We start from the raw sequence: 15,577 nt of genomic DNA on the forward strand, positions 1-15,577 counted from the left end.
GACTTTAATTCCCCAATGACTTACATTGGGTTTCGTGTTTCGGTCGGACCCCCGACTTTTCCTTATAGTCGGCCGATTTTGCTCGACCCGACTTTTGGAAAAGTCGGGTTTCATGAAACGAAACTTGACCCTAAAAAAGCAAAAGTCGCTCAACTCTAATCGCCATATTTTGAGAGCAATAATTTTTCTATATTTTGGCCGACAGAGTCATGTGGTTGTTTTTTTGTGGGACAAGTTGACGTTTTTATTGGTACCATTTTCGGGCACATAACATTTTTTGATAGCTTCCAATTTTTGGGAGGCAGAATGACCAGAAACCAGCAATTCAGGAATTGACTTTTGTTTTAATGCCATTCTGTGTGTGGTAAAATTGATAAGGCATCCTTATTCTTCAGGTTAGTATGATTACAGCGATACCTGATTTGTATAGATTTGCTATGTTTTGGCTCTTTTACACAATAAAACGTATTTTGTAGAAAAAAAGATTTATTTTTGCATCTGTGTATTCTGAGAGTTATAACTTTTTTTTCCACTGATAGAACTGTGTGGTGGCTTGTTTTTTGTGGGACAAGATGACATTTTCAGCTATACAATTTTTCATTTACATTTGTTTTTTTTATCTCATTTTATTCCACTTTTTGTTCAGCGGTATGATGAAAAACCATAATTTTTTCCCCCATTTTTTATTTTACTTCTTTATGTTGTTTACAGAAGGGGTTAACTAGAGTGATAGTTTTATGCTGCAGGTCGTTCCAGACGTGGTGATACCAAATATATGTACTTTTTCATTTTATTACTTAAAAATACAAATTTATGGGTACTATATATATTCTGCTCTCACACAAGCTTCTTAGACCATGCTGTCAGCATAGTCTAGCCAGCTTCCTAGAGCTTGGTGACCTGGATGTCGTCATGACAACGTTGAATCACCATGGCAACAATCGGGTCTCTACAATCAGATAGCAGGGGCATCAATTGGAGGGAAGAGAGGGGCCCCTTCCTCTCCCTACCTTCTAAATGCTGCAGTTGATATTGATAGCAGCATTTAGTGGGTTAAACTGCTGGGAGCTGTGTGGTCTTGGCAGTGAGTTGTTGGGTGTCAGCTGTGATTTCAGCTCCTGTGCATGCAAAATCACCAAGACATGCCCAGTACGACCAAGGTCAGGAAGCACTTCCCAACTATGACTTACTGAGTATGTCCAAGGTCGTAAAGGGATTAAGTAGTCATAGAAATAAAAAGCACAATACATTAAAACCAATTAAAATAGCAAAAATAAATATATTTTTTCAAAAGAAGAGACAAGGTGTCCAAAGTGTAATATATTTGGAAAGCTTACCATATTCCTTATCAATAATTACTGTATATAAATCCATAACATTAAATAGATAGTATATTATGCAGCCAAAAATAATAAATGGAGAGCAAATAAGAAAATCCAAATGAAGAAAATACCCAAAAGAAATATAAATGGAAAAATAAATAAATGATTTATTAAATGGCTGTAATAATGTAAAAGGATAACTGGCAAATGATAAAAGAATGGCAAAAGAGCAGTATAGATACCAGATCGAATATGGGCATGTGACTTTTGACACTATCCAGATGTATATAATGAAAAAAGGGGGAGCTGTGAACCCCACGTGTTACGTCAGCAAGTTGTGACTTCTTCAAGGGAATCTGCCATTACTAAAGTCCCTGATGATCTACAAATAGCTATACTTAACTTGAGCAGCTTTTTGAAATTCGAATTTGCTGGCTTCGCTGAATTTTCCCAACAAATTTGATTTGCAGCGAATAAATTTGTATGAATCTCAATACTAAAAAGCGTGTAATGGTTTAGAAAATACACATTGGGAGAGGAGAGGGAGAGAGAAAATCCCACGGATAGAGATGAGCGACTTTGCCTTTTTTCGGGTCGAGTCAGGTTTCATGAAACCCGACTTTTGAGAAAGTCGGGTAGAACGAAATCGGCCGACTATAGGGAAAAGTCGAAGGCCGACTGAAACATGAAACCCAATGCAAGTCAATGGGGAAGAAAAGTCGGCAGTGAGTGGAGGACAGTAAACACACCTACAGTGCCCATTTTAATGCCAAAAACATCAATTCTTATTACTTAAGCTTGTCAACCTTAATTTACTTTATAATAATAGTTAGGCATTGAAAACTGGCGGTTATTTGGCTAAAGTTGTGGGGGGTAAGGCTGTCTCCAGATTTTCGTGGACCCAGGGCCAAAGAGTATCAATGGGCTCCTTTAACACATGCCACAATTCATGATCCTCTGATACGGCAGAGAAATAGCGGTATAGTACAATGAAAAATACTTCATTTCTTAAATCTCATGACTGATATCCATTTTAAATTCCCCAATAGCTCAAAAAACGGACAGTATATCGCTCCATACAGTATTATGGCCACCGCATAGTGCGCTATACGAGGCTCATATATTTCTCCATACAGAATCATTGGTCCCATATAATGTTTGAAACAGTATATGATGAGCTCCACATAATGCTACAGTATACGTTGGTCCCCATGGATGAAGCTCCACTGTGTTATGGGCCCAAATAATGCTCCATATATAATGGACCCCATTTCTAATGCTCCAGTGCATAATGGGCCCTATAAATGCTGCTACAGTGTCTGATGTCCACCTTTGGAATGCTCCAGTGTATGGTGGGCCTCATATATTATTCTCCAGAGTATAGTGCTCCCCAAAAATAGCTGTCCCAACATTGAAAACAATTAAATAAGCCTCTTCACTAGGGAATCCCTGTACTTGTCTGGACTCCTCGTCGTCCCCATCTTCGATCTCACTGCACTTGGACTGTTTAGGCAGAGGGCGTACAGACGTGATGTCATCGCGCTCTCTGACCAGAATGTCACTGTCAGGAAACGCAGAAGATATCACGGCAGTGGAGCAGGAAGAGGTAAGTATTTCAACTTTGCAAGTGCTGTGATCCTGAGCAAGCAGGGGGGGCCCACTCCTTGGCGACGGCTCTGGCACCGGGCCCCTCATAGTACGCCGGCATGTCTGATGGCGGGTGTGCACCCCCACCATCAGAGACACTTGATTCTACTATGAGGGACCTTGTGCCAGTGCCGTTGCCAAACAGTGTACCCACCCACCAGTCCAGGGCAACGGCACTCGCACGGGTGCGTGCACCAGGTGGTGACCCCGGCCCTGTGGGGGAGGCAGCCCAGTTAGGGAGGTGGAAAAATTGGCATATGTTGATGTTGGACATTAAGCAGCTGCAAATGGAGTAATTAGAGAAGTCCGCAGAAGAGGAGGACAAAAGCAAGCCATTTTTCTGGCAATCTATGTTTCAGCAGGGGAGGGTGGGACAAAATCCTTTTGAAACCCATGCATGGTTCATTTTAATGAAGGTTAGATCATCAACATTTTGGGTCGACAGACGGGTCCTTTTTTCTGTCAGGATTGATCCAGCAGCACTGAAGACTCGTTCAGATAACACACTAGCAGCAGGGCAAGAGTGCTCCTGTAATGCATATTGTGCCAATTCAGGCCAGGTGTCAAGCTTACTGGCCCAATAGTCAAAGGGAAATGACTGGTGAGGGAGAACATCGATATGGGAGGAGAAGTAGTTTGTTACCATAGTTGGCAACTGCTGTCTCCTGTCACTTTCGATCGATGCAGTATTACCAGTCATGTGAGCGGTACTTGAAAAATCGGTCCACAACATGGTCATGAAACCCCTGTGTCCAACGCCACTTCAGCTGTGTGCACCACGAACCACGAACACCTCTTCCATTGTGCCCACTACGGCTCGTGGGAGAACCAGCACCGCTGCTGTGTGCTGGGAAAGCCTCAAACAAACGGTTTACCAGAATTGCTTGTTTGTTTGCCAATATTATCTCTAGGTTCTCCTGTGGCATGATGTTGTGTAATTTGCCTTTGTAGCGTGGATAGAGGATGCTGGCCAGCCAGTAGTCGTCATCCCTCATTATTTTGGCAATGCGGGGGTCCCTTTTTAGGATGCGCAAGGCATAATCGCACATGTGGGCCAATGTTCCAGGTGTCAATGATGCACTGCCCGTGTAAGGTGTATTAAACAAATTAAATCAACGTATATATTAGTCACAGACGCTATCACAGTATGTATTGGACCGTAATCCAACAAGCAGATATAGGGAACTGTATCAGAAGTGTACAGCTGTGGACAATTTTTGTGCAACTAACAATCTCCGTATATGTATTTACGGAGTGTCACACACACACGCTGACTAGGTATAAAAGTGACTGTAATGCGAACGGCAGATATACAATACTGTTGGAGAATCGGGCAGCTCTATACGATGTGTGTAAGGAAAATTGTCAAGCTCCGAGTCACACACAGGTAGCTTCTATTTGTCCATGCTAGAAGGCGATACACGGTAGTGTGTGAGGAGCGTACACCGCTGTACGGTGTGTGTATGTAAAATTGTCAAGCTCCGTGTATTTGTATACGGACTGACACACGCTGTCTCTGTCTAGTTTAGACCGTCCTCAAACAGCAGATATACGAAACTGTTTGAAAAACGGACATGACTCTAAAGTGTAGGTCTGGAAAAACGGAAAAACTCCTCAGCTTTTTTTTCCAGAGTTACACACAGGTAGCTTCTATTTGTCCGTGCTAGAAGGCAGTACACGGTAGTGTGTGAGGAGCGTACACCGCTGTATGGTGTGTGTATGGAAAATTGTCAAGCTCCGTGTATTTGTATACGGACTGACACACGCTGTCTCTGTCTAGTTTGGACCGTATTCAAACAGCAGATATAAGAAACTGTTTGAAAAACGGACACAACTCTAAGGTGTAGGTCTGGAAAAACGGACAAACTCTTCGGCTTTTTCTTCCAGAGTCACACACAGATAGCTTCTATTTGTCCGTGATACCAGCCGGTAAACGGTAGTGTGTGAGGAGCGTACACCGCTAGACGTTGTCTGTATGGAACATTGTCAAGCTCCGTGTATTTGTATACAGACTGACACATGCTGTCTCTGTCTAGTTTTGACTGTAATCAAACAGCAGATATACGAAACTGTTTGAAAAATGGACACAACTCTAAGGTGTAGGTCAGGAAAAATGGACAAACTCCTCGACTTTTTCTTCCAGAGTCACACCCAGATAGCTTCTATTTGTCCGTGATACCAGCTGGTAGTTTGTGAGGAGCGTACACCACTAGATGGTGTCTGTATAGAAAATTGTCAAGCTCCGTGTATTTGTATACAGACTGACACACGCTGTCTCTGTCTAGTTTTGACTGTAATCAAACAGCAGATATACGAAACTGTTTGAAAAACGGACACAACTCTAAGGTGTAGGTCTGGAAAGACGGACAAACTCCTCGGCTTTTTCTTCCAGAGTCACACCCAGATAGCTGCTATTTGTCCGTGATACCAGCCGGTACACGCTAGTGAGTGAGGAGCGTACACCGCTAGACGGTGTCTGTATGGAAAATTGTCAAGCTCCATGAATTTGTATACAGACTGACACACGCTGTCTCTGTCTAGTTTTGACTGTAATCAAACAGCAGATATATGAAACTGTTTGAAAAACGGACACAACTCTAAGGTGTAGGTCTGGAAAAACAGACAAACTCCTCGGCTTTTTCTTCCAGAGTCACACCCAGATAGCTTCTATTTGTCCGTGATACCAGCCGGTACGCGGTGGTGTGTGAGGAGCGTACACCGCTAGACGGTGTGTGAAAACATGAACGCTCAGTAACTCACCAGGACAAAATAATAAAATTTGGAGTGCTTTGAAAAAAGCAGTTTGATCAGCAGTGTGCACACAGCAATGCAGCTAGCAGGTAGCCTTAAAAGGCAGCCTCATCACCACCAGCGCTGCTGCACACTAGGGTGACCGGATCTCATATGGGGGGGAAAAAATGTCAGAATCTTGTTCGTCTGGACCCCACAAAACGATTCCCCTTACCAGATATTGAGAGAGCCCAAATTTGAGCTCGATCAAACGACGTTAACCCGTGCCGCTCGTCGCTCAAAGTTTGAAAAAATCCAAATTGAGGTATTTTAAGATTTAGGTATTTTGCATAGTCTGTTAGACTATAAAGAATGTGACAACAACATTGCAGAAATAGCCCTGACCAAATTTTCGAACCATTTGTGGTATTTGAATGCAGAGTTGGTGGGATTATCGTTTTTTGATCCCACCATTACAGACAATGAAAAGTTGTTAATGGCTAATAAATTGCTCAGTAGCACAGATGAACCATCAGAGCACGCTAGGGTTGTAAATCCAAAAGTTAGGAAAGAAAAATTAAAAGAGGTAGGAAGTAACCGACTTTAACGACCTTCTGACAAAAGATGAAGAACAAAAGCAATATGTCCTGCAAGTTGTAAGCAAATGCCGAGCATTATATTCTGACGTTTCAAAAACTACTTTAACAAAAGCTCTAGAATAGATTAGATAACTATGTAAAATTATCAACTCATGTAGGTTAGCATGCTCTGATGGTTCATCTGTGCTACTGAGCAATTTATTAGCCATTAACAACTTTTCATTGTCTGTAATGGTGGGATCAAAAAACGATAATCCCACCAACTCTGCATTCAAATACCACAAATGGTTCGAAAATTTGGTCAGGGCTATTTCTGCAATGTTGTTGTCACATTCTTTATAGTCTAACAGACTATGCAAAATACCTAAATCTTAAAATACCTCAATTTGGATTTTTTCAAACTTTGAGCGACAAGTGGCACGGGTTAACGTCGTTTGATCGAGCTCAAATTTTGGCTATCTCAATATCTGGAAAGGGGAATCGTTTTGTGGGGTCCAGACGGACAAAATTCCGACATCGATTTTTTGCGGTCACCCTACTGCACACAACAAAAATCCACCCCTTTCACTGCACACTAACTGTACAGTGAAAAGCGCTATCAGCAGAAGCATTTTTTTTTCTTCTTCCCTGCCTAACGCTCTCCCTGTTCAGATTCAGCAGCAGCACCTCTCCCTATTGTAAGATCGGCAGAAGTAAGATGGCGGTCGGCGTTCACAGCCTTTTATACCCACTGTGACGCCACACAAAGCCAGCCAATCACTTCAAAGCCCTTCTCTAAGATGGTGCTGGCCGCTGCGCATGTCATTGCGTTGCCCACAGTGTGCGTCCTCCATCATTGGGTGAGAAAAGGCACTGAAAGCATCATTTGAAACGCGACTTTGGCGCGCTGATCGGCGACCTCATGGCCGACCTCACGCTAGGGTCGGGTTTCGATCGGTGAAACCCGACTTTGGCGAAAGTCGGCGATTTTTTAATCTGACCGACCTGTTTCACTCAACTCTAATTATATTGATACCACAGGTGTGTCATATACTTTTATACCAATGGGCCGTGAAGAAAAAATAATTTACATTTTTACCACCAAAATTGTGTGTTAGCCCCAAGTTTTACATTTTCACACTGGGAAATAGGTAAAATGGCACCAAAATTTGTCCCACAATTTCTGCTGAATGTAGAAATACCACATATATGGCTGTGCAGTACTACTTAGCCATACGGAGTGACTTGGGAGGGACGGAGCACTATTTGCCTCTTGAAGTGCAGATTTTCCTAGACTAGTTTGCGAATTCCATATAAAGAGTCCCTAAATGCTAGAAAAGCAGAATCCCCCCCTCAAGTGACCACATTTGGGAAATTATAACCCTTTGGGAATTTATTTACAGATGTAGTAACAGGCAGCAGTGGATGTTGCTGAGTGAAAATTGCAAACTGCCATTGTAGTGACCAGTATATTATGCCCAGCTCATGCTTCTGGAGACAGGCACCTGTAAATTAGGCAGGCTCTCAACACTACAGAAATGCTAAACATGTGCACACTAAATGTTGTTTAGGCATACTGGGGCTCAGAAAGGAGGGGGGACCTTTGGATTTGGGAGAGGAGAATTTGCTGAATTTCTTTTGGAGAGAAGCCATTTTGCTTTTCCAGAGCCTTTGTGCTACCAGTAACGTGGAAGCCCCCTATATTTCCATTAACAGATGATGGACCTGAGTTGGGACTTGCTTTTTTTGTGGATTAAATTGAAGCTTTTATTGGGAACATTTTAAATAACATTTGGGATCACATTTATCCGGCGCTCTACCCTGATCACTTACTTTGGGGATTCCATCTAAATTGCTGAGTGACATGACAGATAAAACCCCTGAGGGATCCATTCACTATAATGAGGCATCAGAATTACTCTGGACTCCATCTGGCCTCAGTTCAGCGGTGTCCTTTTCAGAAGTGCACTAAACTGTGGCCGACTGCACTTTTATGCAATCTTGAAAAGACGGACACCGCCGGATCACAGTGACTCCATCTGCCTCACTATTGGTTATGTTCTGCCAGAGGTTCTGTCTGAATCACTTATTTCTGAGATTTACACGGAAACCCTGGTGTAAGTACTCAACGCATTGTGCAGGATAATTGTGCGCCAAGCCTTACTGTCATCTTTGGGAGGCAGAATGAAAAAATCAACAGCACGTGAAGAATTGGTTTTATTTTTTACGTGCGTTCCTTGAGCGGTGTAAGTGATTAGGAGACTTTATTCTTCCAGTCAGTGCGATTATAGCGATACCAGATTTATATCGGGTTATTGTCGATCCAGGTTGGATTATGACAGATAAATGCACTAGTAACCTTTTTTTTCTTAAGCTGTGTGCTTTAAGGTAGTTTTGCCCCTGGTGGCCATTAGGGTCATTGCATTGTGGTGATTTCAGTTCTAGTTTGCTAGGGTTTAAGGTTCCTGATCGGCGCCCGGTGCGGAACCGGCCTAGGGATCGTTAGGAGTGTAGAGACACTGACTCAGGGGAGTGCAGGAGGTCTCCAAGTCCCCGTTCCCTATCGCAGGGCCCTCCATTGTATCAGTTTCCCTGGTGTTTCCCTTTATTATTTAAATTCGCCCTGCTGGAGGAGGTGTATCCGGTTATACATGTAATTCTGAAATTCGCCTGCTGGAGGCGGTGTATCCGGCTGCACGTTATATTATTTAAATTCGCCCTGCTGGAGGCGGTGTTTCCAGGGTCACGTGTGCCATAGAAATTCGCCCTGCTGGAGGCAGTGTGTCCAGTCACACGTTGACCATCACAGTTTTTATGTTGAGCTGCTGTCACCCATTAAAACGCTTTTTATTGCAAAAACTTGTTTTTGCGTTACCATATTTTGAGAGCTACCATATAATTTTTCCATATTTCGGCCGACAGAGTCATGTGAAATCTTGTCTTTTGTGGGACAAGTTGATGTTTTCATTGATACCATTTTCTGGTACATGACATTTTTTCATCGCTTTCTGTTCTGATTTTTGGGAGACAGAATGAACAAAAATCAGCAATTCAGAAATTGCTTTTTGTTTTGTTTTTTTTATATCGTTCCATTTGTGGTAAAATTAATAAAGCCGTTTTATTCTTCGGGTCAATACGATTACAGCGATTTCTCTTTTTTTATGTTTTAGCGCTTTTACACAATAAAAACTATTTTGTAGAAAAAAAAATTATTTTTGCATCACTTCATTCTGAGAGCTATAACTTTTTTATTTTTCTGCTGATGGAGCTGTTTGGTGGCTTGTTTTTTGCGGGACAAGATGATGTTTTCAGTGGTACCATTTTTATTTACATCCGTATTTTTGATCGCGTTTTATTGCACTTTTTATTCAGTGGTATGGTGATACAGCATTGTGTTTTGCCTCTTTTTTTATTCAATTTTTTTACATTGTTCACTGAAGGGGTTTACTAGTGGGATAGTTTTATAGAGCGGGTCGTTACGGATGCGGCGATACCAAATATATATGTACTTTTGTTTTTTTTATTAACATAAATAAATGTGTTTATTCAAAAAATATTTATTTTTTTTCTTTAGGGATTTAAAAAAATATTTTTACACATTCTAATATTTTTTTGACTTTTTTACATTGTCCCAGTATGGTACCTCACTATATAATGTCAGATCGCTGATCTGACACTGTGCTGCACTGTATCAGGTCAGCGATCTGACAGGCAGGGAAGGAGACATGCTGGCATCTGCTATCAGCAGGCGCCCACAAGCCACCTTCCCTGCAGGACCTGGAAGGACCCAGCGGCCATCTTGTTGCCAGGAGTCTCCATGGAGACCATCAGAACAACGCGATTGCATTGTGTTGTTCTGAGGGAAGCATGCAGGGAGCCCCCTCCATGCGTGATGCTTTTCTATGCTGCTGTCACTACTGACAGAGGCATCAGAGGAGTTAAATGCCCGTGATCAGTGCTAGCACCCATCATGGGCATTACTGACACCCACATTCGATTGCCGCGGAACTCAGCGTGAGGCTGTGCAATCGCAACGCCGTCCTAGTTTTGCAGTTTGCGGGAACGCACCTCCCGCAGAGCAGTACCAGTGCGGCGCATGTCGGGAAGGGGTTAATGTTAGACTACCATCCTCCATAATCTATACCCCACTTTCATCTTCAAGACTTTTCTTGTGCTGCACCTGTTTTCTAAAATACACAATACCTCAGAATTTGGTTAATTCCCAGTATCCACAGTTTTAATCATTCTGTAAAACCACAATGTTATAGGCAGGCCTATCATATCTTCTCTAACGGTGCTCTGTTTTACCTTCCTAATTTTTTCTCAGAATCTGGTCTTTTATGTCATCTGTTTCCACACCTTCCATGCATTCAGAACTTTGCATCTGGACATATCAAAAAAGGCTGGTGACAGCTTCATGTAGTTTTACTTTAATATCCTTATCTATTATTACGATGGCTTGACTATATACTATAAGAACTGTTTACCTTTTGTGTCTTCTCTACTTTCTTATAAATAGAAAAACAGCTAATGATTGATTCACCCCTGGAAATATTCACAATGTTTTCCTATATTATATGAGAAATACAGTTTGACACATTCGATTTCTGTGAATATACTCTTATTTTAAAAGCAATTGTCAAGCCGTTTGTCTAAAATTTAATGCATTGCAATGTATGTGTGTCTAAGAATTTTACTGGAAGTTTATATTGATTTTTTCCATTTTTACAGTCATGGAGTGGTCAATTTGTTTAAGAAACATTGTTTTTTTAAAAAGCCACGGCGGGTGCTAAAGTCTAGAATAAATGAATAATTTGATTTATATTCATGAAATATACCCAATTTCTAAGTTTGTGTGTGTATTATTTCCGAGCTCCTCCCAGAATATTAACAGCATAAAAAAGTTCATCCTGACTTTGAGATAAATAACATCACAAACCACTTCAACTTAGTTTCTTCTTATCTTTGGATATTTATGTGACCCTCCTTTTTATAATAATCTATATTCAAACAATAACCTCAGCAACTGCAAGTGCTTTTGCATGAGATTTTAAATCAATATTTTCAGAAAACTGTCTTTTTTTGTTGTTTGGCATTTTTATGACTGCCTTGAGAGATTTCACATTTAATATCAAAAACTGATATTGAAGAGGTGAAAGTGTAAGTTGCTTGAGCATTTTGTTTGTTCAAGTCTGTTTTAGTTTATTTTTTTCCTTCTATTTTTAATAGCTCCACTGATATTTATTTTAAAGAAATTATTGTTTTCATTTCTTTATCTGCATCAGAAACAAATGATAAGTGACCTGGAATGGAATCTATGTGAGGTAGGGTTCAGATGAGGGTATGAAAAATCATCTTTTCATACAGTAATGTCAAACAATTTGATCCGTATCGTCGTCTGTATGTAGGGAGGAGGACCCCAACAGAGTGTCCGGGCCGGAACCAAGGGGACCGCCATCTGAGTTCCTAAGGAAACAGTACCCGAGGAACAGAGGAGGAGAGTGGACTGCTGAGAGTGACAGGACAGCAAGGGGAGGGGCGAGTATAAAAGGGGCAGGGAGCGCGCAGAGGAGTCAGTTGGTGATACGTCAGACACGGAGCAGGAGACGGAGGGGGCATGAGAGAGCGGACACTGACAGTTGAGAGAAGAGACCAGCAGCAGAGGGTAGATACGCAGTGGCCCTCAGGAAAGAGGCGCTAAGCTTACCGACAGGGGACTGTCTCTTCACCCCAATCCCGGGTTACGATCTGCCCCCGGTCATCCTCGGCCATTACCGCTGAGCTCGAGCCCTCCGCGGCCTGTCCGCCCCCTCTCCCAGCTGCTGCCATCCCCCTTCAGCCCACAGTTGCGGCCTGCCCGCTGCCACCCGCGGACGCTGCCGGTTCACATCAGCCCGTGGTTGCGGCTTGTCTATCACCACTCACAGCCGCCTTCACCCCACTGCAGTCGGCAGTTGGGGCCTGTTCCTCGTCAACAGAGACACTCTGCACACAGCCCAAGGCTGTGTGTGTGGCCAGTAAACCGCCACTCTTGAGCACTGCGACACAACCCTGCTTGGGGACAGGAGTCCCATTGAACTCGCTAACAAGCGCAACCCCACTGTTACAACAGGGGGTTACTTCATCTCAGGACTCCATCAGGGCCTGTTGTGCCCCAGCTCCTCCTGGGCGCTGGGGCACCCGAAGACTACTCCAAATCTTCAGCAGCTGTGCCCAGCGGCTGCGACGCCAAGGCAGCCTCATCAAAGATGCCACAGCAGTCTCATCAATGACGCCAGAGCAGCCTCATCAAAGACGCCAAAACAGCCTTATCAAAGACCCCAAAGCAGCTTCATCAGCAACGCAGCTTCCACAGAGATGCCGAGGTATGTCAGGATACGAAAACACGAAAACACGAAAACACCCCTGACGAAGCCACCGAGCGTGGCGCAACGCGTCGGGTCTCAGCCCTCCTTGGGTGCACTCTTGTTTATAGATGACGCCTGTGCAATTAGTCATAGGTTGTATTTATGGATGACATAGGTGTTCATTGCATCTTGTGTCTGTGTGACTCCAATTGGGGATACAGATGATTAATTGTATTGTATGGCCTTGTTTACCATACAGGTTTACTGGGGGCTGTATTTTGGTCTCGTACAGAGGGTTATTAGTTCCCCTGCACTGTATTATGCATGCCTAGCATGATGCTGTTGAGGCGGCTATAGGAGCATTATTGCGGTCACGGATTTTGTGACGCCTTTTGTCGCTATTCATAACATTGGATATCTTTTGCATGATTATAGGGTTTTTTCCACACATGCTACAATTGCATTTCATTTCAGGTTCCAGTGCGTTATTCTCATGCCTGTATATTTATACAATTGTTCTATAAGCATATTATCCATTTGGAGTGCACTGTCTTCTATATATTTATATTGTGACTGTATATGGTGTGCTATTTATATACTACACTGATTTAGACAACATATTATGTTTCATTAGGAGTGCATAGCCAGGGAGGTGTGGCTCTATTATGAGCCTTTGTTTGTGGATGTCACATGAGTGACGATTTTTAATGTTTTTAAAACTCTGTTTGTTATCTGTGTCCAAATAAAGATTTATATATTTTTGCCAAATCCTGTGTCGGGTGATCCCCTTGAATGACCTATACTTTTTTACTTTATTATTAGAGGTATGTCAGGATGGATAAGTGACATTATAGAGTATAAGGCCATACCGTGGCCCCATAGTAACCGGCCTCGGCCGGGTTAGTTGTGTTCTTTCCAAATAATGTTTGGTTGTACTGAGTCCTTGTGAGGACAACTGTTGTTATCCCTTTTTGGTTGCTTAGTATAGCCCTAGCGGCTTTAAATGATAAAAAGTTTGCTTTTCAAAGTTCAACCAGTCTCGCGTCTCGTCACTGCATCCTGCGAACCTGCTGTTACCTACACTTGGCGTAGTCGGCAGGATGCAGTCTCTGAGCGCGGACAACGACACCCCAGACCAGGGCAGGGCCGTGAACTCAACAGTTGACGAGGGCCTTCATTCCAGCATTTCGTTGAGGGCTATGCTGAGCAACCTGCCTAGATTTTCCGGCTCCTATACCATGCTATGGAGCTGGACAGAGCGAATGCGGGGGCTCTTTCAAATGCACCCGATGACTCCTGACCTAGAAGCAGAAGTAGCTTTCAAGGCATTAGACGGGGAGGCTCGGAATTCAGTGATGTTAAAACCCTCGGGACACCGCATCACCTTTGATAACCCAACCAACGTGGGAGAGTTAAGAACCCGGTTGTTCAGTCGGATGCAGGGGGAGGGGGAGACCATCACCCAGTATATGAATGTCCTCCAAGAGGTACACACGGCCATCGAAAGAAAAGACGGCGTAGGGGTAGGACCTATTGACATTACACTACGCGACCTGTTGGTGACTGGACTGTGGGACCCGTTAATAAAGCAGGCATTACGGGAGAAGATTAGAATTAATCCACGTATAGACTTTTCCGAGGTGGGAAGTCAAGCACGCGCTCGAGAACAGGAGAAGGGAATGGCGGTCCCCGTGGGCAAGGTCCGGAGTGTGGAGGCTTCCCTGAACGCAGTTGCGGAGCCTCAATGGGTAGAGGAAATGAATCAGGAGTTGAAGAAAATCCAGGGTGAGTTGGCTGAAGTGAAAAGGACTGAGTCTGGGACTGGACGGCCTAGTTTCAACCCTGGTCCCTCAGGACTCCATCCCACCTGGGGCAGACAGACCTCGCAGACCCGGTGCTATGAGTGCGGGTAGCCGGGTCACTTCGCCCGAGAGTGTCTGCGGTGTGGGAGATACCCACCCTGGCGGCCATCAAACTAGAGGGCTCCGGGCTGGTGGGACTCCGCTCAGAGCCAGAAACCACGATTAGGGGTGGTGGAAATCCTGAAAATTTGGTTGCAAAGTGTCCGGTGGTATGGGCAGTAGTCAAGGGCCGTGCCGTCCGGTGCCTGGTGGATACGAGGTCACAAGTAACAACTATGCCTGCAACTTATTTCCGGCAGAATTTCCCCAAGGCAGGGAGACCCCAGTGGGGGCCCATGATCAGACTGGTAGCCACCAATCAACTACCGATCCCTGTTACAGGGGTGGTGTGGTACAGGTGACGCTGTGCGGTAAATTCCTTGGCCGCAGAGGAGTGGTTCTGACCCATGGAGAAACTGATAAACAGCACCCAGTCATTCTGGGCATGAACATACTGCAGGAGTTCGGCAACCTACTCCTCAATGATCCCACGCATGAGACCTTGAAACAGTGGGGTTCCCGCACGGCCCAAGGACAGGTATTCCAGCAGTTGGTGCGTGAAGCACGAGTCCTCCAGGACTGCCAGGAGGGCGAGGGCCTGGGCAAGTCATCGTGCCAGCGGCTCCCCTGCTTGTACTGCCCCCTGGACAGACAGTGGTGGCCATGCCCATCCGAAGTCCCGGGGGCAGTACAAAGGGTTGAATATTCCTGGAACAAATGCGGGCCGAACTCACTGGACTAACTGCAGCCCAGCTCTCGCAGATAAAAACACTGCTCGGACAGTACCATGAGGTATTTGCTAGTCATGAGGAAGATTTTGGATGTACCACTGCCATCACCCATGGAATTCCCACGGCAGGAGCAGCCCCCATCCGTGAACGATATTTACAAATTCCTCCACAACTCTGCCAAGAGGTGAAAACTTTGCTGGCCAAATGCTACGAAAGGGAGCGATTCGAGAAAGCCAATGCCCCTTGGCAGCTCTTATTGTGTTGGTCCGCAAAAAGGATGGCACCTTACGATTCTGCGTGGACTATCGAAAACTGAATGCT

The sequence above is a fragment of the Dendrobates tinctorius genome, unplaced genomic scaffold (assembly GCF_039654945.1).
Source record: "Dendrobates tinctorius isolate UK_male_01 unplaced genomic scaffold, ASM3965494v1 ptg000003l, whole genome shotgun sequence".
In the NCBI taxonomy this organism is placed as follows: domain Eukaryota; kingdom Metazoa; phylum Chordata; class Amphibia; order Anura; family Dendrobatidae; genus Dendrobates; species Dendrobates tinctorius.